The sequence below is a fragment of the Pleurodeles waltl genome, chromosome 1_2, assembly GCF_031143425.1.
Source record: "Pleurodeles waltl isolate 20211129_DDA chromosome 1_2, aPleWal1.hap1.20221129, whole genome shotgun sequence".
Classification (NCBI taxonomy): domain Eukaryota; kingdom Metazoa; phylum Chordata; class Amphibia; order Caudata; family Salamandridae; genus Pleurodeles; species Pleurodeles waltl.
In genome coordinates, this window is record NC_090437.1 from 237,398,460 (window position 1) to 237,425,783 (window position 27,324).

The window sequence follows — 27,324 nt, forward strand, 5'->3', positions numbered from 1 at the left end:
CTGCGCCAAAAATGATCAAGGAGCAAGTGTGTTCCATAGCCCCAGTGTCAACCAAGGCAGCATCCCGTGGAGTGCCCATTGATGAGTTGTTGGCAACTTCCTCCAGGAAGGGTAACTCATAGTTAGTTTCATGTAGCAAACGCAGCCTCAGTGCGCATGTCTGGTAATGAACCCTCAGCGAGAACATCAACAGATCAACATCTATTGCTGGGGGGCGCTGCTGTGAAAGGCAAGCTTCCAGTGCATGTTCGAAAGAGCATCAGAGGCACCGGAACACGGTCTGCACTCAATACAGAACCAGTCACACTCCAATTGCTCTAGGAGTGTTGCTCCAAAATGCTGCATCATATGTTCACAACACAGCTGCACTGATGGGAGCGCCGTCATTTGTCCTCGTTGCAGCGGGGCAGCCATTGCGCATAAGCAACAGCAGGATGCCAGCTAATAAAGCCAAAGTTATCGGAAATCCCCCAAAAATACTACCGAAAATTGAGTGGATAGCTGAAGGTATCAAACCGAATATGGATGGGAAGGTGTGAACAAAACCAGAACCAACAGCTTTGAAAAAATGTGTGATTCCAGTCATGCTGGATGCATTAAATATTCATCCCACGAGTTCAGAAAAGTTTGTATTTAACAGGGACTGCATTTCTGCTGACGACCTTGCCTCTTGAAGCGTGTAGGTCTCGCGTGCAGATGTAAGGGCCACATGCTTTTGAAGCAATAAAGTCTTGAGTCTACTTAACTTGTCAAAATTCACTTTTGAAGTAGCAATATAAGGCCAGATATCAGCTACCTCCTTAAATTTAGTGGGGGGAAACAATATGTTCCCGCAGCATGTAACGACCTTAGAGACCGAAAACAACGTAAAATATCCCAGCCCGCATGCCACAACAGTCTTCACTATTGAGAAGGACGTATCTGCCATTTGAAAGCACCTGGAACGTAGGTCTAATCAAGGGGACTGGAACTCCCTTAAGATAACAAGCCAAGTTTGCAGCTAAGGCGTTACACGTCCCATGCAAGGACAGCTGTTTACAAATCATCAAATGGCTGACTGAAGTTTTGCATTCACTACCACTAAGAAAGACCTCTTTCATGCCACTGAAGCATTTGTATGAGAAGGGAAGCTTCCACACCTCATGGATGTAACTATCTCCCAGCTTTTCATATCTGCCTACCGGAATGTGTTTTAAACAGGAGGTTAAATGTACTGTGGAAATAGGCAGATGAATAACCCCATGTATTAACCACCCAGCCGATGGTATTTCGGCCACAGTAAAATGCAACTTTTCTAATTTCTCAATGTTAAGCATGACATAAGTTGCTTCTTTCTTAGCCATTAGTTGTTGTTGCCGCATTGGATTAAAGGAAGAAAATATCTCCCTTGCACTGACGTGCTGCCATGGAACGCGACCCGCCTTCATTGTTTGAATGTTTGAAGCGTCCAACCCAACTACATAATGTACCTGATCTGACTCTGTCCATGATGTAAGGAAGACATGTCAGATTGTATAATGTCTATAGCAGAAGAGACAATGTTGTTAATTGTATATATCTGGTTGGACAAGGTGTTAATCCCATTATCCACAACAGCTAATGCCTTTTTAAAACAACCCATGTGTTGCACTGTTTCATTTAAAAAGACCATTTGAACAGGAATAAGACATGCCCTAAACAATGTTTCTTTTCCCTTAATTTGCCAATTTTTTGTTCCCCAGACACTTTTCAGATCAATTGATTTGGACCAATATTCATAGCCTTCTATCGATACCCGGGAAACAAAGTATTCCGAATATATACATTTCGTATTGGTCAATAACCTGTATATCCTTAGTAGGTGGTACCTTAAAATAATATGACTCAGCATTCTTTTGGTTATGCCCAGAAAAATATGCAAACTTTTCAGAATATGTTTTAGAACTCCCTTGCGGTGGAGTTGGGCAATGTTCCCATTGCGTGTAATTAAATACATATTGGGGGCTGCTCGCTCTATGTATGAAATGGTGCCCATAGTAATTATAGCAAAACATATCACCATAATTTTCTTTAAATTGGTAAACATCTTAGTTTTCAAAGACAGTATAATATTGCAATTCAGTCATCATAGGACCAACTGTTTTCAAATCCCAATCATCAGATACAATGCCTGGTATCACTGTATCATTTATTGATAATTTGAACACATTCGGTATTTGAATAAATTCTGTGGAACCATATATATCAAACATTACTTTGTCCCAAAGAATCCCATCAGGAATTGGCACTGCGGAAATGTTCACGAAGGATAAGTCTCTGCAGACTTTGTGTGATGAATAATGAGGTTTCAAAACCTCCTCCACCAGTTCAACTGTTGATCTTTCAGGAAGAAAATGACCATGTATTAATAAGAAAAAGGTAATGACAAAACCAATCCTAAGGAGAAAGGCTAGGACAGTCAAAGAGAGCCATAGATAGTTCCATGGAAAAATAAAATACGTTTCTTTAAGCCAGTTTGTTAGCTTACGTGCACTTGACATATCAGCTGTCGAAGAGGCGAATGAGTCTGAGAAATCATCGTTGAAGTCGGCAAAATAACCAGAGGCAGTTTGTGCAAATGGTGGACCTGTTGTCATTGGTGGAGTTGGTCTTTCCTGTGGTGGCACACTATAGACAGCACCATGCGTTTGGCTTGAAGTCGAGTTGACTTGGTCAAATGTTTCTAAGTTAGTTGATGTTAGTGGAACTAATGCAAGATCATCTTCCACCCTCCTCAAGCTTGGAGAGGTGTCGGTGTTGGTATAAACAACTTGTAGAGGAACTTCTTCGCCAGTAGTGAGAGGGATTCAGGAACTAATGGATGTTCCTCTTGGTCGGCTGTGCAGGATCGGCCACATGGTGTAGTTTGACATTGTCAATAGAGACAAAACGATTTTCTTTGGCACCTGCCAACGGTGGTAGAATAAGGGTTCTGCTACCGTGTATCACTAGTACAGGGACTGGTGCTTGATAAGAAGGGCCAAATTCCTTTTTCACAGTGACTTTTTCACGTACAAGATCCTCAACTCTGGGAATCCAGCCGGTAGATGTTACAGGCACATCCTTAATTCCTGTGGAGGCGGCACTTTTGGAAGAATTAACATCACAGAACAATTGCAATTCCTGTAAGACAGTGACACGTTCATTTGTCAAAAGGTGTTTCTGCTGCCTCCACGCCAGGACCATCGAGTTCCGGAAATACATTTGAGTTCCGAACAGGCACTCATATGAAGTACGAACCCCCAGGGACCTTCTAGGCATTTTATTTAGTGCTCTCTGGACTCCATACAGGTGATTAAGACAACTACGACCTGTACCTAAGACCCTGGCTGTTAAGGATTGCTTTAAATTGCGGTTTTAATCGCTCCATGACACTATTTCCCTCGGAATGAAATGGAGACGAGTATTGGAGTTGGACCCCCAACGAAGCCATAGTGTCCCTGAATGCCCTTGAAGCGAAAGCAGGGCCCTGGTCCGAATTGAAGGCCGCAACTGCATATGTACCGATAAAGACTCGCAAATCTTTAATAACAGTCCGAGCGTCAGCTGAGCGTTGTGGCCACACCCATACAAATCTGGAGCATGAATCAACAGCGACTAATATATATTTGTATGCACTATCAGGTGATAGAGGACCACAGTGGTCAAAGTACACACATTGTAACGGTTTGTTTGAAATTAAGAGGGGTGTCTGCGGCGTGCGATTGGCAGTGGAAACGTTGATTTGTTGACAGATGTCACAACAAAGGACATACTGCTTAGTCTCTTTGTAGAGCTCTGGCCACCAATAACGGGCCTGCAAGGTCGAAATTGTAGCCGCTACACCAGCATGTGCAGATGCCACCCCTTCATGCGCTGCTTTAATCAACTGAGGTCTTTGTTAGGGATGTTTCGTACACCTATACCTGGTATCTTAACTTCAGTGTTCAGCATGTTTCCCATATGATAATGATATTTGTTAGTAAATCCCTTAGGATGGATCGTACAATCAGCTTTCACGGCAGCCCAAATGTCTGCGTCTGGTTTGGAACTCGAGCGAGTCACTGCAGCTACAGTGGCTACTGTCACTGCTGACTTTGCGGCTTCATCAGCCAATGTGTTTCCAGCATTATGTATTCCAACGCGCTGGTGTCCAAGTGTATGTACAACATGGACATTTGGTAGCGTCTCTTTCTGGTCAGCTATTTTCCCCCACAGTAGTCTGTGTTTAATGGTGTTGCCTTTGGAATCTCTAAACCCATTCTGACGCCAATAATGCAGGTATTCATTAAAGGACTGGACACAGTAATATGAATCACAAACAAAAAGTGTAGGCTGTGTCGGAACCGTGTGTTCTAGTGCCATCAGCAGACCATTTAGATCAGTCAATTGTGCTGTACAATCCCCTTGGGTTTGTGTAAAGGTACGTAGAGGACAACATTTGTCTCCTTCCATATAGCCACTTACGACTGCGCAAGCAGCAGAATATTGATGTTTAGTTCCAATTGCAGGCTGTGCAGAGCCATCGGTGTACATGACTTTATGGTACTGATCAACAGGCAAGGTATTTGCTGGAAATGGATATTCTACTTCATATTGTAGAAATTCCTGAGTTTGTAGCTTTGGGTCAAACATGTAGTCTACATCAGTGGCTGTCAGAGATGTTGCCCATTGTATCCAACGTGGATGTAATGCTTTTGAGTTTGGAACAATAGCTTTTGTAACAGCCTCTAAGGCTGGGATTGGAGAAACGACAATAATGTGTTTTCCTTGGGCAAGAGGTCTTTCTTTAATGACAGCCATCTGTACAGCAGTGAGAATTTTCTCTGTGGGAGCAAAGCGTTGTTCAGCTGCTGAGTACAAATGCAATTTGTATGCAATCGGGACTGTCTCACCTTCATTAAATGTCACATAGGTGAAACCGATGGCCACAGCTATTACTCTGATGACCAAATGTGTTTTGTTGTCCCTTGTATGTAAATGTTGTGCTGCAAGCATGTCTGTCTGCAATTCTCTATAAATATGTGTATGTTCAATTGTCCAGAACTTACTTGAAAAATCGGGACGTATTAGGTCATATAAAGGTTTTATGCGTGTAGCATAATCTGGAATGTAGGTTCTGCCAAAATTTAAGAAACGCAATAATGATTTGAGTTTTTTAATCGTATTCAGTGGTTGTATCTGTGCGCACTTTTCTAATAATTGTGGCGCTAGGCTCTTCCCTTCACTAGACAGCTCATATCCTAGAAACAGGACGCTGAGGAAGGCTGTTTTTTTAAAGTTAAATTTGTAGTCAAATTCGGCAAACCCTACAACAATGCGGGCTACCCGTCTTAAATGTTGTAGTAGTTCATCATCGATGAGATATATATAATCTACATAGGACAATGCTTCAGGGTCGATCTCGTGCAAAATAGCAGTGACACGAGCCGCGAACAGTCCTGGGCTGTTCTTATACCCCGGAGGTAAACAACTGAATTTTTCCTGAGAGCCTAATGCCCTAAAACTTGTTAAGTCTCTACTCTCAGGCGCTATATTCTGGCAGAAAAACCCATTGGAAATGTCTAGTGTTGTTTTGTATTTTTTACGCACTATGTTGCTCATTAGCGCTGTGTTGTGTGAGTTTTGGATAGCATAGGTACGTGTATGACTATTTAAATGTCTGTAGTCTAAGACTATTCTGTATGAATGGTCTGGTTTAGCTACGGGGAATAAAGGGTTATTCATTGGTGAGACACAGGGTTCAATCACACCCGATTACTCTAACTGCGTGAGTATTTCTCTCCCTGGTGCTTTTGCTTCATGTTTTATAGAATACTGCGATTGTGGCTGAGGTTCACTTTTAATTGGAACTACATGGTAGGGGGATTCCTTATCCCATCCTTCGTGATTTCTGTATAATGCAGGTGCGTGTGCTAGAGCCCATTAAATAGAATAGGATTCAGCCAGTTCCTCTGGAACAAGGGGCGAGAAGGAAGGCTTATTGACATCTTCTCCATATGGGCAGGTACGGACAAAGTCAGGCGGCCAATCTTGTTCGGCCAACAAGACACCATATACTTTTACAATGCGATCCCAAAATATTGCGTCTATTGTGCGTTCAATGTCTCCTTCTAACTGTAGCGTTACTTTGTACACCCTATCAGGCTTGGAGACACGCATGTCCGCTGTTTCTACTTGCATAAAGTCATCAGTTGCTTTCACCTCCAGATGCTCTAGAAGATTCCGGTGAACTATTGTGACCTCTGCCGAGCTGGGTTCATGAATGATTAATCCAGAACAATGCCTAGCATAAAATATTTTATTTTAAAATATTTGGTTCAACTTAGGGGCAGTGTTCCTTTACCATATTCTAAAACTATTCCATCTGTTTTTGCTTACCACTATGTAATTTGCACTCTTGTGGAGAGGGCGCGAGTTGTACTTACCTAAGGGCAAATGTTATGGTTATTTGAGATAACTATAGCTGATCATTTTCAGTGCTTTCTTACATTTAAAATGCTATGTTGTTATTGGAATTTTCATCTGACTATAATTTTACTTTAACTTTTGGTTTTATCAGTGAATTTTTATTCTTTTTAAAGTATATTTTATCACCATACGTAAAGCCAACCTTCGTCCTACGCCAAGGCCCTGCAGGCAGCCAAACTCTCCTGCCGACACAGCCATGTAATGTGTGTGGTTGGCCACAGTGCATGGCCTTCGAGGAGCCAACGTTATGCCATGCACAGCATGTGGTTGGTCTTCCAGGTCCTTGCTGCACTCCAGTTGACTTTGTCAAAGAGTCACAACACCAAAATATAAAAAATGAACCATTTGGCTTTTTCAAGGGATTATCAAATCAATATATATATATATATGAAATAGATAAATCATTTTTCTCAAAAGATTGCCAGTATTTTTAATCTAATGTGTAATTCAGTATTACAGAATGCAATGCAATATTATTGTTGATTGAGTGTAGACTGAAGTGACTTAGAATAAAGTGGTGTAGAGTGGAGTGGCATGGACCAGAGTGATGTAGAGTTGAGTGGGTTAGATTAGAGATGCATAGTGTGCAGTGAGATCCGGTGGAATACTGCATAGAATACAGCAGTGTACTCTGGAATGGCATTCAGTGGAGCTGCATAGAGTGGAATAGCATCGGGTGGAGTGCCTTACAGTGAAGTTGTATACAGTGGAATAGTGTAGAGTGGATTAGCATACACTGTAGTGGTATACAGTACAGTGGTGTACACTGGAGTGTGTTAGAGTGGAGTGGACTACAGTGGAATACCACAGAGTGGAATGGTGTATAATGGAATGGCATAGACTAGAATGATGTACAGTGGACGGTTGTACGGTGCACTAGCATAGAGTGGAGTGAGGACCAGTGTAGTGGTGTACAGTGAAATAGTGCAGAGTGAAATGATGCAGCATGGAGTCGCATACACTGAAGTTATATACAGTACAATAGTATAGACAGTAGTGGGGTAGAGTGGAATGGAACAAAGTAGAGTGCTGTAGAGTGGAATACCATAGAGTGGAGTGGGGTACAGTGGTGTAATGTGCAGTAAAGTGGCATAGAGTGAAGCAGTGCACAGTACAGTGGCATACAGCAGAATAGCGTGTACTGGAGTGATATTGAGAGGAGCGTCATACAGTGTAGTGGCATAGTGTGTAATGTTGCATAGTTTAATACCGTAGAGTGGGGTGTTGTAGGGTAGAGCAGGATAGAGTGTAGTGAGGTAGATTGTAGTGACATACAGTGTGATAGAGTGGAGTGCTATAGAGTGGAGGGGCATACAGTGAGTGCAGTAACATTGAGTGTTACTGTATACAGTGTAGTAATGTAGCATGTAGTGTTATAGAGTGCAATAGTGAACAGTACAGTGATGTAGAATGGCTTGTCAAACAATGGAATAAGGTAAAGTATAGTAAGGTAGAGTGGAGTGCCGTGTTGTGGCGTACAGTGGAGTGGCTTAGAATGCCGTGATAGGGGAATAATATGGAGTGCAGTGATGAAGAGTGGAGTGGAGTACAGTGGAGTAGTGCATAATGGACAAGTGCTCAGTGGAGAGGTGTACAGTTGAGTGGGGTAGATTGGAGTGGCCTAAAGTGGACTGGCATAAAGTAGTATACAGTGTGATAGCATACAGTGGAGCTGTGTAGGGTGAAGTGGCATGCAGTAGAGTCGCGTAGAGTAGAACAGCATACAGTGGAGTATTGTAGAGTAGAGTGGTGTAGAGTTGCATGGCATACAGCAAAACAGAGTACATTAGCATTACAAAGAGTGGAGTGGCGTGGTATGGAGAATGTCTCAGTATAATAGCATACAGCGGAGAAGCATAGAGTGCCGTGGCATAGAGTGCAGTGGCACAGAGTGAAACAGCATACAGTAGAGTGAGGTACAGTGTAGTGACAACAGCAACATAGCGTAGAGTGAGTGTTGCACAGCGGAGTGGCATAGAGTGGAGTGGCAAAGCATAGAGTAGTATACAGTGGAATAGCATACAGGAGACTAGCATATATAGACATATCAAAAAGTGGAGTAGCTAGAGTGGAGTGGAATACAGTGGAGTGGTGTACACTGGAGTGGTGTGCACTTAGATTGGAATAGCATGGGATGGAGCTGCAAGGATTACAGTGGTGTAGAGTGGCATAGTGTGGAGTCATGTACAGTGGACTGGCATACAAAAGAATACTGTATAGTAAAGAATCGTAAAGTCGAGTGGCATACAGTGGAGAGGTATACAGAGGGATAGCACAGAGTGGAGTGTCCAACAGTATAGCTGTGTATGATTAAATAGTGTACAGTGGATTGATGTACAGTGTAGTGGTGTACAGTGCAGTAGCATACAGTGGAATGTGTTAGAGTGGAGTGGTGTACAGTAGAATAGCATAGAGAGAGATACAGTGAAGTGGCATAGTGCGGAGTGGCATACAGTAGGATATTCTAGAGTGGACTGGAGTTCAGTGGAGTATGGTACAATGTAGTATTGTAAAATTAAGTTGCATAGATTGGAGCAGCATACACTGGAGTGGCATACAGTGGAATACTGTACAGTGGAGTGGGTTAGAGTCTGGAGTGGTTACAGTGTAGTGAGGTAGAGTGTAATGGCTTAGGGTAGAGAAGCACAGAGAAGAGTGGTGTAGAGGGGAGTAGCAAATGGTAGAGTGGAGTAGAATGGAGTGAGGTGCAGTTTAGTGGTATACAGTGGAATAGCATAGATTGGAGCGGCATAAAGTGGAGTGGCACACTGTGTAGTGACATAGACTGGTGTGTTTTAAAGTGGAATACTGCAGAGTGAAGTGTTGTAGAGTGAAGTGAGATTGAGTGTGGTAGGGTAGACTGTAGTGGTATGCACTGTAATAGCATATCATGGAGTGGGGTGGAGAGAGTTTTACAGAATGGAGTGGTGTACAGTAGCATAGTGTAGAGTGTAGTGACATAGAGTGGAGTGGCGTAGAGTGGATTGGCATACAGTGGAGTAGTATACAGTGGAGTGTTGTAGAGTGTAAAAAAGTGGGTGTTTCTGACATACAGTGTAGTGATGGAGAGTAGAGAGGTATATAGCAGAATAGCATACTAATGGCATAGATTGTAGTGTTGTACAGTGGAATAGGGTAGAGTGTAGTAAGGTAGAGTGGATTGGTGTAGAGTGGAATGGCATACAGTGAAGGTACATAGACTGGTGTGTCATACAGTGGAGTACATACAATGGAATAGCACTCAGTGAAGTGGCATAAGGTGGAGTGGCTTATAATGGAGTAGTATAGCGTAGGCTGGTGTGAGATACAGTCGAGTGAAGAACAGTGTAGAGGCACATAGTTGAATACCTTAGCTTACAATTTAAAAAATACTTAGCTACTGACCTGTACTACTCAAAAGGATCATCTGCACACAATAATGTCTAATCCCGGCAAATATTATGTAAATCCATTCAGCCTGTTTGCATTACGTCTAGTACAAATGTCTCTTGAAATGCATTGGAGCAAAACACATTTTTGGACCCCCCATTTTACTTTGAATCCCCTCGACCAATGACCAGAAAACTCTGCATCCTCTACCAATGTAGGAGGAAGAATAGGTATACAAAATTCTGTGGAGATTCATCAAACCAGTACAATGTTTTTAATTATTAATATAGGTTTCCAAAAAAAGGTTTATCCACCTCAACTCCTTCCTGGAAAGTTTCTGGGTGATCTGTCCAAAGGGGACCAAAAAAAAAGGGCAGTACCAAAACAAAAAATTCTCATGGACTTTCCACCGACTTCTTTAAGACAGGCTACAGCAAAATTCAGAAGGAAGCTAGAACTTGCTTTTTCTGTTTTGGTGTATATCCGTTTAGTAGTTTGGGCCAATATGAACAAGAGTAGTAAATCTTGATCGGTTGGTTTGAACCTGAACAGTATGTTTTGTCAGCCAAATTTAGACTCGGAGACATGGTCCATGTGTCTGGCTGGTCATAACATGGACAACATTCTTTGTCAGCCATTACATGGACACCATTGAAATGCATGGTTGTGAATGGCTAGTTTTGAGAGTCTCAAAAAGGAGAATGTATAAAGGTTGATAACAGATTTTATTTACAATATAAATTATTTGTTGATAGTGCCATACTAACTTTTGGTGTATTCTAAGGTGATTTTACCCTGTAAGAAATGATGACCCTCTGCTGGGCTTTCATAAATCATGTCTGAGAAAAAACTGTTTCCTGTTATGGTTTTATCATACAATTGATGGAAGGTACTCAAGAAGGTAAAATGAGAGTATATTTTCTGTAAATTCGCACTATGTTCCTCAGCCATGTGAGAATAAAGTCTGACATTCTTAGTAAAAGGTATTTCCAACAGGAGCAGCCTGTCAGATGATTCCCCTGTGTTTTACTGCAGCCTCCCAGAGAGTTCTAATGTACAACTAGAGCACTAACAGCTTACTTGCAGTAGATCCCTTGTTAACTCCCCGGTGATCAACTGCAGCTTTACTACAGTGTTCTAATTAACAACGAGATAGCTAACATTCTGAATTTATGACAAAAATGTGCATGTCTGAACATGATAATGATGGAATCAAAGTGGAAAACTGAAAGCATTTTCGATTGCAGAGACTGCAATAAATGAGGAAATTAGGAAGGTTCATACCAAAAAAGACTCTCAAGATGGCCCCCAGAGAAATAAGATCCTGAATGCAGCCCAAATACCACCCAATTGTAGCCCAATGAGAGAAGTGTGCAAAAAGCTTAACTTTTATTTATTTGTTTAGCCATTTTATATAGCACGGACATGACCTAATGGTAATTTGAGTTTTTTACACAAGAGCACATTCATTTTAGTTTTCGTCACGGGAAGATCATGTGATTTGCCGAGAATCACAGGATGTTGAGACAATGCTCAAACTCAAGGTCGAAACTCAATCCTGGTTTCCTAGTTGCAAAGACAGCAGCTGTGGCCGTAACACCACATTCTCTCCCATTAGTGCAACAGATAATCACATGATAAACTGGATTTAAAAAAACTAAAGATTGTGAATAATTTAAAATTGTTGTTACTTGAGAACTAAGGAAATGTGTCCTCATTTTAGTTTTTAGAGTACTAACCATCATTTCTATGTGAAAAGACCCATCATTTTTATCATTTCCAAGGGAGATTCATGCATTCATGCAAACACTCAGACGCACACACACAACTCGCCCCACCCTCCCACTCCTCTCCTCTGTCAGACGGCCGACTTACCTTGTCTGGCGAGGAGGTCATCCGGCAGGGAACGGGAAGGCAGAACACCATCAGAACACCGTCAGGCTGTATTTCAGGTCAAAATATGGCTGGTAGCGTCCTTCTGGCGGGGCAACACTGGTGTTAGCAGCACCAGCTTACCACTGTCCACCACCATGAGCGGATTTTAGCCCTTATTGTGGCAGAAGTCAGGCAGTGCTCATAATATGGCGGACAGATGGTAGCCGCCGTGGCTGTATGTTGGCGGCCGTCACCACGGGGGTAGGCGTTATTTACTGCCAATGTCATAATGAGCCCTAATTCTTTACAAATTCATATCTCCAGTTCCCCTTATCCGATTTTAATCATTTTGGTGTCATTTTAAAGATAAAATATCTTTATAAATTGTGCTGGATTTTTTTTTTTTTTTTTACTTTTTCACTTTTTTGTGATTTGTAAACGCTTTACACATTTGTCTTCTAAGTTAAGCCTTGTTTCTCGTTGCCAAGCTACCAAGGGTTGAGCTGGGTTTAATTTATTGAGGCCTAACTGGACCAAAGTGGAGGTTAGTGGCCTATTGCTAAGTGTAGGTACTTACCTGCCCTTACTAGTAATCCACTTTCTAACAATTGTAAAATGATGGGGGGGCTACTGTACCCTCTGTTTTTTCAGTGGTTTTCTAAGGCTTTTTTTTCAGCAACAATAAATCTAGCTACACTTACCTCAAGAAAATATGACTTGTGCCCTAGAGTAATTATAACTTGTGTCCCGCAATGCACAGTTGTATCATCGCGCACAATACAGCCACGGGACTCTGTGTCCCAGGAGACCTGACAGGAGGGCCGGAACCAGGAAGCTCTGTGAAAGCGCCGCCACTGCACCGCTGCGCGGGATGCACCCACGCCGCACCCGGGCCAAGGGCGGGCCCGCCCCTTGCCTGTCATTGGCCAGAAGAGGCCGAGCTGGGCCACCCCTTTTAATCCCAGTATAGGGGGTAAGTGCTTGGACTTAAGACTGTAGACTTTATATGGTTCTTCTCTGCACAAACTCTTCTTCTAGTATTTTCCTCTGTGAATAGTGGGAACTACCCTGTGGTGTTGTGGTGTTTTATCGATTTTGTGACAGTCCTGTGAGGCCCCCGAGTGGTAATTGTGTGAGGATGGGCAGGAGAAGGACACCGTTGAGTGGGGATCATAGTGGAGGAGAAAAGGAGAAAATAAACTCAACATTGGATTCCTTCCTTGTGCGTGCTGTTGGGGTAGTTACAAGGGAGATCGACCTGGCAGAGAGGAGTCTCTTGTTGGAGATGGGGGACTGGCAACAAGCTTCCACAGAAGATGGGGATCCGGGGATCTTTGAAGTTGAGGATGGACTGCCTCGGATTGGCCAGGGGGATCTCCCCCAAACTTCAGTGCAAGCAGAAACAGGGGATGCAGGGGCACCAGGGGCAAGGGGTTTGGAGGGAGTCATAAGAAAGAGCGAAAGGCTTTTGATGGTTTCTCCTCCTAGTTGTTGCAGTCCCTCTCCAAAAATGAATAAGACTCAATAGAAACTTGGGAAGAAATCAAAAGTGCCCGTGTCCACAAAGCCTAACTTGACTTTTCTGGGTTCTGTGGATCAATGCCCAGGTCCCTGTTCAGAAAATCTATTGGCAAAACTTGATTCCTGTCTTGCCCCGGTTATGTAGAAACTGTGGGCGCATGAAACCGCCGTTTCCCGGTTAAACAGTAAAGAGAGGCCAATGTTGGCTTCCGCTTCGGGGGGCCTTCTGGATGCCAGGTGCCAAAGTAGCTCCCCTGAGGGGGTATTCCAACAAGAGGAAAATCCTAGCCCCCGGCTGAGGGAGATCCAGCAACCTCCAAGCTGTCCTATTTTGAGGCCCGTTGGTTATTGTGTGGAGTCTGCTTTGGACGCTTTCCCAGCAATTGCTGGGACAAATCAAGGGAGGAGGGACGGTCGGACATTTGGCAGCAGGCATATGGACGAAGTGGGAATTGTACAAGATAGAAGTGAGACTCCAAAACAAACCAATATTTGGGGAAAGGGCCCCCACTTGTCTGTTTAGTACTTCTCCTAGACTGTGCACCATATTTGGTGGTGCTTACCGATGTCCCCTCCTTAGCGTTGGGCATCAGTGAATTCAAAGCACAACTGAAGAATAAGATCTTCCATTGGCTAAGTAAAAATGGTGACTTTGTCAGCAGGGAGAAGAGGATATTCTGGGGCATATTTATACTCTGTTTGCACCGAATTAGTGTTTGGTGCAAAACTAACTCCATATTTATACTTTGGTGCTACGCTAATTCAGTGCAAACAGAGTATAAATATGCCGCAGAGTATAAATATGCCCCTAAATATGGCGTTAAGGCCATAGAGTCATTTTTTGCACGGGAACGCCTACCTTGCATCTCATTAAGGCAAGGTAGGTTTCCACTTCCAAAAAATGACTTTAACTCCATAAATTTGGTGCTAGACGGGTCTAGCACCAAAGTATAAATATGGAGTAAGTTTTGCACTGAAATAGAGTTTTAAAAAAATGATGCTAATTCAGTGCAAACAGAGTATAAATATGCCCCTTTGCGTCAAAAAATGATGCTAATCTGGTCAGAATCATTTATTTTGACTCAAACCTGCCTAACGTCATTTTGTTTTAAGCTAGCCTACCCTTTGCGCCGGCTTGCACCATTCCATAAATATGGTGCCCAGCTGGTGCTAAAAAATGGTGCAAGCCAGTGCAAAACATTTTGGTGCAAAACTGCGTTAGTGCAGTTTTGCACCAAAAAGTATAAATAAGGCCCTCTGTTTGTTAAAAGAATTGACTGGGTAGGGCCTCAGGCAAAGGATGGTAATGGGGATTGTGTAATTGTAAATTGTAGATACCCAGGTCTGGCCCAGAGGATCCTCTGTCACAACGTTTGGCCCTCAAGTTGAAGAGTAAGACTGGCATGGTCCCTTTGTTTTTCTTTTTATAATCATACTAAGTTGAATGATGTTATCTTAAATAGTAACTCTAACCCAGGGCAGGCTTCCCTACAGCCAAATAGTATGAGTTATGATTCTTCTTCCCCCCCAGATTTGGAGAGGGTGGATAGACGCTATGTGCAGCGTTATGCGGGGGGGGAGAGGGAATCTCCTCTCAATGCCCTGAGCACCGAAGTTCGGGATGGTTCATATGCGATGTGTTGCCTTATTTCCTGGCATGTAGCAGGGTATGATTCTAAGCTTTTGGACACCAATTGGCTGAAGTTTGTGGCACACTATGATTTTATCCTACTTCAAGAGACCTGGTCGGATGGGTGAGCTGAGTGGGATGGCTTATAAAGATTTGCAGTCCCGGCCATAAGGTCTCAAGGCGGTCACCCTAAAGGGGGCCTCGTCACCCTACTTCGATTTTCTAAAATAACGAGAGCCTATCAAATTACTTGTAAACATCAGGGCTTTTTAATCACCTGGGTAGATTTCTCAAATGCATTTAATATTGTGTTGGTTAACTTGTACAGTGCTGTTTGGGACTATGGCTGCCAAATAAGGGTCCTTTTTTCTGTTTTACAGAACTTGGAATTCAGATTAGAGGGTTTTGGGCTGGATTTTTGTGCAGTGGTGTCAGGGGATTTTAATGCTAAACTAGGGAGCTGCAGCACCACGATGAACCCTTTTGAGCAGGACAATGAGATGCACTCAGATGAGGGATTCATGATGTGAGGGGAGGGGCACTGATCAAGGGCCTAAGGAATTTGAGTCTTCTGAATATCTGTGACCTAGAAGCTGTTGGTACATTTCAGGCCCCTACTTTTGTAGGTAGGGGGGCTGAAACCACAATAGACTATATTTTTGTGTCCCCATCCATAAGAAATATGGTTAAGGATGGTGAATTATTAGTGCAGCATTTTAGTGACCATAATCCCCTAAATTTTCCTGAGATAATGCGGAAACCAGTGTGGGGTGGGCCTGTTCTGGTGAGACCAAAAGATCAGGGTATACAACTTGGCTGGAAACAGGCAAATATTCAGCAAGTAACAGAGAAGGTGGTGGGGAAAAACTTAAATCTGATCTTAGGCACTCTCCTAGCAGACTCCCCCCGCCCTGGGGAAGTCATGGATGACATATCTAAAGTTAATGAAGCTATTTTAGAAGGGATGACCGCAGCTGTCCAGCCATTGCGTAAACAACAGGGTGGTTGGTTTAGCAAGTCCTGTTACGTGGCTAAGAAATCTCTGAGGAAAGCATTAAAGGAACAACCGAGAGATATAGCACTTGTAAGAGAGGCGAGGGAACACTATAAATCTGTCTTGCGGGCCAGGAAACAACAGCTTAAGGAGCGGGCCTGGGAGGATTTGGAACGAGCATTGTTACATAAGAATCTAGGCTTGTGCTGGAAGATGGTCAACAGGGGCTCTTTTGAAACAGCAACCACTGAGGGGTTGGGTTGAAATATTGCCCCAGAGATTTGGGTGGCCCACTTTTGTGGGATTTTTTCGGGGGCCTTATGGGAGGCCAAAAGGGTAACAGGCACGGACATTCCCCTGACCTAGCCATTAGATTTAACCTTGAGGAGGTAAAGGAGGCGCTGCAACGCAGCGCCATCCATAAAGCCCCAGGCCCTGATATGATCCCTATGGATATATACAAATATTGCCCACAGCTCTGGGCTCCTATCCTATTAAATGTCCTCAATGCAGCAGTTAGTGTAAGAATCCCAGCTACCTGGAGGTCGGCTTGTATAGTACCTGTCTATAAAAAGGGTAATCGTAATGACCCGAAGTTGTACCGTCCGATCTCACTACTTGATTCCTCAGCAAAAATCCTGGGTCAGATTATTGTAAAGCGTATTGAGGACTGGATGTTGGAAAATACAATTTTAAGTAGGGTTCAGTATGGATATAGGGAAGGATTGGGCACATTAGAGTAGTGTCTAAACCTGCTTATGTTGATTGGTAAATATACTCAAGCCAGGAGGGTACCTTGTACCTCGCTTTTATGGATTTAAGTTGTGCATTTGATAAAGTTAATCGTAGTAAGCTATGGGACAGGTTAAGCCGGTTGGGCATGGATGCCCACATTGTGGAGCTGCTTCGTTATCTCTACTCAGGAACCAATGCAAACGTGAGGGTTGGGCAGCAGGGGGGAATACGGAATTGTTTGAACTAAACAGGGGCGTGCGATAGGGGTGTGTTTTGGCCCCTATCCTTTTTTTGCTATATACCAATGGGCTGTATGATTTTTTAGCTGAAAGATGTAAGGATGCTCCTAAAATCTATGGAAAAAGAATCCCTGTATTGATTTATGCGGACGATGCTGTTCTTATGGCCCGTACTATGAATGGATTACGTGAGGTAGTTAGAAATTATGAAATATTTATGTCAGCCCTAGATTTAGAGATTAATTGCAGCAAATCACACTTCATAGTTTTTGGTAGGCCATTGAGTAGGGTGGGTGCGCTGAAAATAAAGGAGCAGGTAATTGATAAAGTACATGATTTCCCTTATTTAGGGGTAGACTTTGATGATAAGAGCTCCTGGAAACCTTGTATCTCTAAGAGAGGGAGGCTTTTTAACGCCACCGTAGGTTCCACGTTTGAAATTCGCGGCCAGGGTGGGCAATAAACCTATGAAGCCCTTGCTTGAGCTCTATAGGCATAAATGCCTGCCAGTTCTGCTGTATGGGGCCCCACTTTGGACCTATATGAATAATAGGGCCCCTGTGATTGTGGAAAATCGGTTTTGTAGAAGATTACTAGGGGTCGGCCAAAATATTCCTGGATTTTTCTTGCATGTTGAGCTGGATTTGGATTTCACAGAAGACGCCATTAAAATAGCTCCCCTTCTATTGTGGATTCCAATTTGGACTAATGAGTTTGCGTACCTCAACAGGGAAATCGTGCGGGATTGTCTATTATGCGATCACACAAAGGAAATTCCCTGGCTGGCATGTGTAAGAATGGCAGCCAGTGAACTGGGACGCGCCAACACTTTTGATGCTCCAGAGGGTTTAACCAGCACGGACAAACGGTGGGTGAAGGAGAACTTCCTAAAAATTATTGGGGCCGAGAGGGAGGAGGTAGAGCTAAGGAAAAAATCAGTGAGGGATTTTACTATGATAAAGATGGGGAAGGGCTGAGAAGCCTACCTCCTGGAGGTTAAAAAGTGTGGGAAAGGACCCTTATTATGCAATTTCGTCTGGGAGTAATTAGAAGTAATTTCTGTTTTCCGTTAGGGCAGTTTGACCAAAATTCTATAAAACCGTGTGATGGTTTATCCCCACAGACCTTAATTCATTTGACTTTGTTTTGTGAGTTTTATGCACCTTTTAGGAAACGTTATCTAGTCCCTATCCTGAGGGACAGGGGTTTTGTGCAATATCGCCCATCCTTTTTGTGGCTGTGTATTACTTCTGATGCGTTGGTGTGGCAAGGGATAGGCTCCTTTTTAAAAGGAGCTATAACTTGGCAGGATAGTGTAAATTTAATTATGTTGTTTAGTGCTTATATGAATTTAAAATTTTTATGGTTGCATCAAATGAGTATTGTAATTCTGAATGTAATTGTCTTTTTAACTGCTTTTATGTCCTGTTTATTTATATGTTTTTATGCTTGAAAATTGTTTAACCGAATAAAGTGATTTGACTTTGTATCATCAGTTGTTTTGTTGCAAATGTTGTAGTGATATTCTGAATGATGTCATAGAATATGTCAATCAATCAATCAATCAAATTTCTTCAGCGTGCTACTCACCCGATAGGGTCTCAAGGCGCTGGGGGTGGGGAGGGTGTTACTGCTCGAAGAGCCATGTTTTGAGGCGCTTTCTGAAAGTTAGGCGGTCCTGGGTCTTGCGTAGGTTGGTGGGGAGAGAGTTCCAGGTTTTGGCGTCGAGGTGGAAGAAGGATCTGCCGCCGGAGGTGGTGCGTTGGATGCGGGGGACTGTTGCGGGGGCGAGGTCGGCGGAGAGGAGCTGGCGGGTCGGGATGTGGAAGTTGATTCGTTCGTTGAGGTAGGCCGGTCCGGTGTTGTGGAGGGCTTTGTGAGCGTGGATTAGGATTTTGAAGATGATCCTTTTGTTGATGGGCAGCCAGTGTAGGGATCTGAGGTGGGCGGAGATGTGCTCAAGGCGGGGAGGTTGAGGATGAGACGTGCTGCGGCATTCTGGATGCGCTTGAGTTTTCTCTGAAGCTTGGCTGTGGTCCCTGCGTAGTAGGGCGTTGCCTTAGTCCAGTCTGTTGATGATGAGGGCGTGGGTGACCATTCTTCTGGTTTCTATTGGAATCCACTTGAAGGTCTTGCATAGCATGCAGAGGGAGTTGAGGCAGGAGGATGATATGGCGTTGGTTTGCTGAGTGATGGAGAGAGACAAGTCTAGTATGATGCCGAGATTGCATGCATTGATGGTGGGTGTCGGGGGTGGTCATAGGGTGGCAGGCCAACAAGAGTCGTTCCATGCTGTCTTGTTGGGTCCAAAGATGATGATCTCGGTTTTTCCTGCGTTCAGTTTGAGGTGGCTTGCTGTCATCCAGCTAGAAATGGCAAGGAGTCCGGCGTGTAGGTTGCTCTTGGTGGAAGATGGGTTCCTCGTGAGGGAGAGGATGAGCTGGGTGTCGTCGGTGCATGAAATGATGTTGAGGCCATGGGGCGGACGATGCTGGCGAGCGGAGCCATGTAGATATTGAAGAGGGTGAGGCTGAGTGAGGATCCTTGGGGGACTCCACAAATGGTCTTGGTAGCTTTAGACCAGAATGGAGGGAGGCGGACTCTTTGGGTTCTTTCGGAGAAGAAGGAGGTGAGCCAGTCCAGGGCTTTGTGGCGAATTCCGGCATCGAAGAGGAGTGTGCAAAGGTTTTGGTGTCATACAGTGTTGAATGCTGCGGAGAGGTCTATAAGGATGAGGGTGACGGTTTCACCCTTTTCCAGTCTGGTCTGATGTCATCTGTGCAGGCGATGAGGGCGGTGTCGGACTGTGGTTTTTGCGGAATCCAGACTGGGAGACGTTGAGTATGTAGTTGTCCTCCAGGAAGCGGGGCAGTTGTTTGTTTACTATCTTCTCTATGACCTTTGCGGGGAAGGGGAGTAGAGAGATAGGTCGGCAGTTTGTGAGGTCTTCAGGGTCTACTTTGGGTTTTTTGAGAAGGGCGTTGACTTCGGCGTGTTTCCAAATATCTGGGAAGGGTGCGGTCTCAAAAAACTGTCAATGACGGCCCTGAGCTGCGGAGCGATGATTTGGCTGGCCTTGTTGAAGACGTGGTAGGGGCAGGGGTCTGTTGGGGAGCCTGAGTTGATGGAGCTCATGGTTTTGCTGGTTTCTTCATCGTTGGTGGGGGTCCAGGTGTTCCGCACGTTGGTGCAGCAGGGTGCTGTGGGGCTGGCTGCGTCGATGGTGGTGACGATATGAAGCTTTCGTGTATGTCTGCGATCTTGCAATGGAAGTAGCTGGAGAGGGAGTTGCAGAGGTCTTGAGAGTGCGGAGGGTCGATGGCACAGGATTTGGGTTTGGTGAGTTCTTTAATGATGGTGAAAAGTTCCTTGCTGTTGTGTGCGTTGTTGTCTATGCCTTCTTTGTAGAAGGATCGTTTGGTGGTCCAGATGAGCTGGTGGTGTTTGCTCATGGCTGATTTGAGGGCGGAGAAGTTGCTCACTGATGGTTCTTGGCGCCAGGCTTTCTCAATTTTGCGGCATTCTCGTTTGGAGGTCTGAAGTTCTGCGGTGAACCAGGGAGCTGTCTTGTTGATGCGGGTGTTGTTGTTTTTTTAAGTGGGGCGAGGGAATTAGCGAATACGTCAAGCCATCGTATGAGGTTGATGGCGGCGGCGTTGGGGTCGTTGGTAATGGGTAGTGTTGCTTGGGCAAGGTTGGAGATCAGTTGTTCCTTGGAGATCTTGTTCCACTTGCGGTAGGGGATAGGATGTTGTTGGTGGTGGGCTTCAGGAAGGAGAAGTGGATGCAGTGGTGGTCAGTCCAATGGAGTTCGGTGGTGTGAGAGAAGGTGATGTGGGTGCTGGAGGAGAAAATGGCTTCAAGCGTGTGACCGGCTGAGTGGGTGGGTGAGGTGACCAGTTGCTTGAGGCCAAGGTTTGCAAGGTTGTCCAGCAGGGCAATGGAGTCGCTAGTGCTCTCCAGGTGGAAGTTTAGGTCGCCGAGGAGTAGGTAGTCCATGCAGGCAAGAGCGTTGGAGCTGATAACATCGGCGATGGTGTCACAGAATGGGGGACAGGGTCCTGGTGGTCTGTAGACAAGGGTTCCTCTGAAGGTGGTGTTGGCTTTGATGTGTATCTGAAAGTGTAGGTGTTGTTGGTGTTGGTGGAAATCCTGATGGAATTTCTGTGTACTATGGCGATTCCTCCTCCTGGTTTGTTGATACGGTCTCTTCTGGTGATTTTGTATCCCTCCGACAGGGCTATGGTGATGTTAGGTTCCGATGAGGGGTTCATCCATGTCTCAATGAGGAACGCCATCTCAGGAGAGGTTGTCGTGAGTAGGTCCCAAAGTTCAATGGTGTGCTTGTGGACGGAGCGGGTGTTGAGGAGGATGCAGCTGAGGTGACTGGGGTGTTTGGTGTTGTTGTGGTGCTTGTTGGTGTGAGTGCAGGAGAAGTGGCATGAGTGACATGTGAAAGGTCTGTGGGTGTGTCTGGGGATGGTCTGAGGGCAGGCGGTATGCCAGCCGGAGTTGAGAGCAAGGAGCTCTGAGGAGGAGTAGAGGTGCTTGGGGACGCCGGAGGTGTGCGGACTAGGGGGTTGGGCGCTGGGCGTGGTCCAGGCGCGGATGGGCCCAGACGGGCTTGCCTCTGGTACGCCTCTGGTGTGCCCGCTGTGCCGAGCTGCACAGCGGGCACCATTAGAAGGGGAGGTGGGAGGGAGGAGCAGCTGGGAGGCGGGAGGTGGGAGGGAGTGGCAAATGGGGGAGCGAGGGGGGCGGGGCCGCAGCAGCAGGGACGAGGGAAACCGCCAAGAGCCGGAAAAAGGAAACCAGGCAGAAATAAGGCAGGACGGGCAGAAAAGCACAAAAATCAGCACAACAGTACGGGGAAAAACAGAAAGCAAAAACAGATTATAAAACACAGTAAACGGAAAGATACACCTACCACTAGGCACCAGGTATTAGGCGCAGACGGGTGCCTGCGGGTGGTGGAGGGCCTTGAACTTCTACAGCACCAAGGGTGGGGTCTTGGGTCACGTGGGCAGGCTGGTGGAGTTGTCTGCCGTGTCGAGAGTACTCCTGGCCTTAAGGCAGGTCAGGGGGTCAATATGTCAGGACTGATGTAATATGTAGGGCATTTAGCAGTGCATATTGAGGGTGCATGTTATAGTTAACTTAGGGCACAAGTGATAGTGTAGGCCAGACCCTGCAGCCAACCCGCCACAGACACCCAAGCCCGTACACAGCCAGGTCCTGTGGCTACCCCCCACATGCAGGCAACCCAGGAAGGGGGGCACCCCCTGCCCTGGGCCAACTATGGCCCTGGAATCCCATCCTCCAGGGCCAATCCATGTAGTAAATCGGTAGAGGGCATGCAGTCCCCAACCTGTGCTGATTTTAGCACTCAGGACCCCATATCCAGGGGTCTGGCATTCAAAAACAAGGGGGAGGAGGACATGTGGCCCCCTTCCCAGGCCAATTTGGCCCTGGGGAACTCATCCCACAGGGAGGACCCCAATATCCTGCAGTCCCTATCGACCTCCCACCTCCAGTAGGAGTTGGAATTGCTCCCTCATGCAAAGAGCACAAAAAATCCTGCCCCCTGAATGTGGTCACAAGTTTTACATCTGTTTCCCTGTCTCCTTCACAGCAGAGAGAGAAACAGATGAAAAGTCTACTCCCAGTGAGTGGAAGCATATTTCCTGCTCCCATCCACTGGGAGTGGACTTACTGTTTGCTCTTGCTTGTTGGGTGCTTTAATATGTAAGAGCAAGCAGAGGCTTTCCTGCATGTACTACTGCAGGCAGGGAAACTGCTATATCCTGGGGCTGACAAAAGCAAAAAGACCAGGTGAGGGATGAAATGCCGAACAATGCAATTCTTCACCCCAGTCACAGATCTGCATTTTAATGCATTGTTATTTTGCTCACCACGTCACCCCAGTTTGGATCCAGCCATATGTAAATCTGTCTTGACCCTCCTTCTCATGAAAACAGTCCAGCCCAAACTGCCAGGCTAGGTTCTCCATGGACTAGAAACAAGCAACTTGGGACTGGTGTCTGGGAATCATCCCTCATCAGCCAGGCTAGCTTGAATCTGGTGGCACAGCGAGAACAGGACCTACATCTGGGCATACCAATCCCACTTTGGGTGATAATTGCAAAAAGAACAGATGGTGGCCAGAACAACTGCAAACATTTGCACCCAGTCACAGAACCGGGTTTAATCCACTGTTATTTTGGTCACCCCAGTTTGGACCCAGCCATATGGAAATCAGTCTTCGCTCTGCACCTCATGTCATCAATCTAGCCCAAACTACCAAGCCCTGGACCAGACACAAGCATCCTGGTGCCACTCTTTTAACATATCATCCCTCATTATCCATGCTAGCTTAAATCCCTGGGAAATAGCAGGAGCTGAGTCCTAGGGGATGAGGACCCCAGATAAATTTATGGCTCAGGGGGGGTGGGGGCACTCACCACAGCAGCTGTCCTGAAAGTTTCAGGATGATTTGTCAAGTGGGGGGCACGAAAAAGGGAGTTTCCAAAATTATTTTCCCCCATGCAATTTCCCATTGGGATTTTGAACATGAGTACAGCCCGAACCGCGGAACAGAATAACACAACATTTGGCAGAAAGTTAGATCTTGGTTCAGAAAGATTTTTGGTGACAGGCATTTAGGATTCCAGGAGCCTTCAAATTGACTTCATGGTATAAGCATAAGACAGGATGTCGGCTATTTTACTTTACAGCTGGGCACCAATTTATAAGTAAAATGTTTTTCTTTTATGCTAATATAAGAATCAGTTGTATAATGTGTTTGTTTATAGTTTGTTGTTGTTGACAGATTGAAAGCTCTCTCATCTTTCTTTATGATATTATTTTTTTGATTTTTCCAATCAAGGCGAGGCAAACTTTGGAGCTGTGTTACCGATGGCAGATTGTTTTCTATAATTACTCTGTTGATCTTATAAGATTAAGACATGAGGATGAGTCGCTCTTTGTTGTCATTTCATTGAATATCAAAGAGCTGAGGGAGTTTTTCTCAGCTCCCATGGATTTATACAAATAGTGAATCACAATGTAAAGGTGTTGAAAAATGAACAAAATCAATTTGTTTTAGTCTTATCTTACACTGTACAATTGTGGAACACAGATTTAGCAGAAATTTAATCTCTTTCATTTATACGTATTAATTAACCCCTTCGCTGCCATGCCTTTTCCCCCTCCTATGCCGAGCCTTTTTTTGGCCATTTGGGTCAGTTCGCGCTTAGGCCCTCATAATTTTTTGTTCACATAAGCTAGTCACGCCCAATGTGCGTCCTTTTTTTCCAACATCCTAGGGATTCTAGAGGTACCCAGACTTTGTGGGTTCCCCTGAAGGAGACCAAGAAATTAGCCAAAATACACTGAAAATTTTGTTTTTTTTCAAAAAAAAGGGAAAAAAGGGCTACAGAAGGCAGCTCATGTTTTTTCCCCTGAAAATGGCATCAACAAAAGGTTTGTAGTGGCAAGATCACCATCTTCCCAGCTTTCAGGAACAGGCAGACTTGAATTGGAAAACCCAATTTTTCAATACAGTTTTGACATTTTACTGGGACATACCCCGTTTTTACTATTTTGTGTGCTTTCAGCCTCCTTCCAGTTAGTGACCAAAATGGGTGAGAAACCAATGCTGGATCCCAGACAGCTAAACATTTCTGAAAAGTAGACAAAATTCTGAATTCAGCAAGGGGTCATGTGTGTACATCCTACAAGTGTTTCCTACAGAAAATAACAGCTGAAATAAACAAATATTGAAATTGAGGTGAAATAAAACAGGCCATTTTTCTCCACGTTTTACTCTGTAACTTTTTCCTGCAATGTCAGATTTTTTAAAGCAATATACCGTTACGTCAGCTTGACTCTTCTGGTTGTGGGGATATATAGGGCTTGTAGGTTCATCAAGAACTCTAGGTACCCAGAGCCAATAAATGAGCTGCACCTTGCAATGGGTTTTTACTCTATACCAGGTATACAGCAATTCATTTGCTGAAATATAAAAAGTGAAAAATAGGTATCAAGAAAACCTTTGTATTTCCAAAATGGCCACAAGATAAGGTGTTGAGAAGCAGTGGTTATTTGCACATCTCTATCTCTGAATTCCGGGGTGCCCATGCTAGCATGTAAATTACAGGGTATTTCTCAAATAGACGCCTTTTTTACACACTGCCTTACATTTGGAAGGAAAAAATGTAGAGAAAGACAAGGGGCAATAACACTTGTTTTGCTATTCTGTGTTACCCCAAGTCTCCAGATAAAAATGGTACCTCACTTGTGTGAGTAGACCTAGCGCCAATGAAAGGAAATGGCTCAAAACACAACGTGGACACATCAAATTTTTTCACAGAAAACAAAGGTGTTTTTTGCAAAGTGCCTACTTGTGGATTTTGGCCTCTAGCTCAGCCGCCACCTGAGGAAACCTAGCAAACCAGCACATTTTTGAAAACTAGACGCCTAGGGGAATCCAAGATGGGGTGACTTGTGGGGCTCTGACCAGGTTCTGTTACCCAGAATCCTTTGCAAACGTCAAAAGTTGACCAAAAAAACACTTTTTCCTCTCATTTCGGTGACAGAAAGTTCTGGAATCTAAGAGAAGCCACAAATTTCCTTCCACCCAGCGTTCCCCCAAGTCTCCTGATAAAAATGGTACCTCACTGGTGTGGGTAGGCCTAGCGCCCATGAAAGGAAATGGCCCAAAACACAACGTGGACACATCACATTTTCTCACAGAAAACAAAGGTGTTTTTTACAAACTACCTACCTATGGATTTTGGCCTCTAGCTCAGCCGGCACCTGGGAAAACCTAGCAAACTAGCACATTTTTAAAAACTAGACACCTAGGGGAATCCAAGATGGGGTGACTTGTGGGGCTCTGACCAGGTTCTGTTACCCAAAATCCTTTGCAAACCTCAAACTTTGACCCAAAAAAACACTTTTTCCTCTCATTTCTGTGACAGTTCTGGAATCTAAGAGGAGCCACAAATTTCCTTCCACCCAACGTTCCCCTAAGTCTCCTGATAAAAATGGTACCTCACTGGTGCGGGTAGGGCTAGCGCCCATGAAAGGAAATGGCCCAAAACACAACGTGGACACATCACATTTTTTCACAGAAAACAGAGGTGTTTTTTACAAAGTGCCTACCTGTGGATTTTGGCCTCTAGCTCAGCCGGCACCTGGGGAAACCTAGCAAACCAGGGCATTTTTGAAAACTAGACACCTAGGGGAATTCATGATGGGGGGACTTGTGGGGCTCTGATCAGGTTCTGTTACCCAGAATCCTTTGCAAACCTCAAAAGTTGACCAAAAAAACACTTTTTCCTCTCATTTCGGTGACAGAAAGTTCTGGAATCTAAGAGGAGCCACAAATTTCCTTCCACCCAACGTTACCCTAAGTCTCCTAATAAAAATGGTACCTCACTGGTGTGGGTAGGCCTAGCGCCCATGAAAGGAAATGGCCCAAAACACATAGTGGACACATCACATTTTTTCACAGAAAACAGTGGTGTTTTTTACAAAGTGCCTACCTGTGGATTTTGGCCTCTAGCTCAGCCGGTACCTGGGGAAACCTAGCAAACCAGGGCATTTTTTAAACCTAGACACCTAGGGGAATCCAAGATGGGGGGACTTGTGGGGCTCTGATCAGGTTCTGTTACCCAGAATCCTTTGCCAACCTCAAAATTTTACCAAAAAAACACCCTTTCCTATCATTTCGGTGACAGAAAGTTCTGGAATCTAAGAGGAGCCAAAAATTTCCTTCCACCCAGCGTTCCACCAAGTCTCCCGATAAAAATGGTACCTCACTTGTGTGGGTAGGCCTAGCGCCCACGAAAGGAAATGGCCCAAAACACAACGTGACTATATCACATTTTTTCACAGAAAACAGAGGTGTTTTTTGCAAAGTGCCTACCTGTGGATTTTGGCCTCTAGCTCACCCGGCCCCAGGGGGGTCAGAAATGGCCTAAAATAAATGTACCCCCCTAACCCCCTGGGGAGCGACCCTTGTCTACGGGGTCGCTCCCCCTGCGTGACATTGGCGCAAAAAAAAAGATCCCCGGTGCCTAGTTGTTTCTGCCCCCCTTGGGGGCAGATTGACCTAAAATCGACCGATCTGCCCCCAAGGGGGGCAGAACTGGTCTAAATACAATTTGCCCCCCAGGGGAGCGACCCTTGCCTAATGGGTCGCTCCTCATCTCTACAAAAATAAACAAACAAAAAAAACACAAAAAACATTTTGCCCTGGCGCCTAGAGGTTTCTGCCCCCCCCCAGGGGCAGATCGGCCTAGTAACAATAGGCTGATCTGACCCCGGGGGGACAGAAATGGCCTAAAATAAATTTGCCCCCCCACCCCCTCAGGGAGCGACCCTTGCCTACGGGACCCTTGTGTGACGTTGACACAATAAAAAAGATCCCTGGTGCCTAATGGTTTCTGCCCCCTTGGTGGCAGATTGACCTAAAATCGGCCGATCCA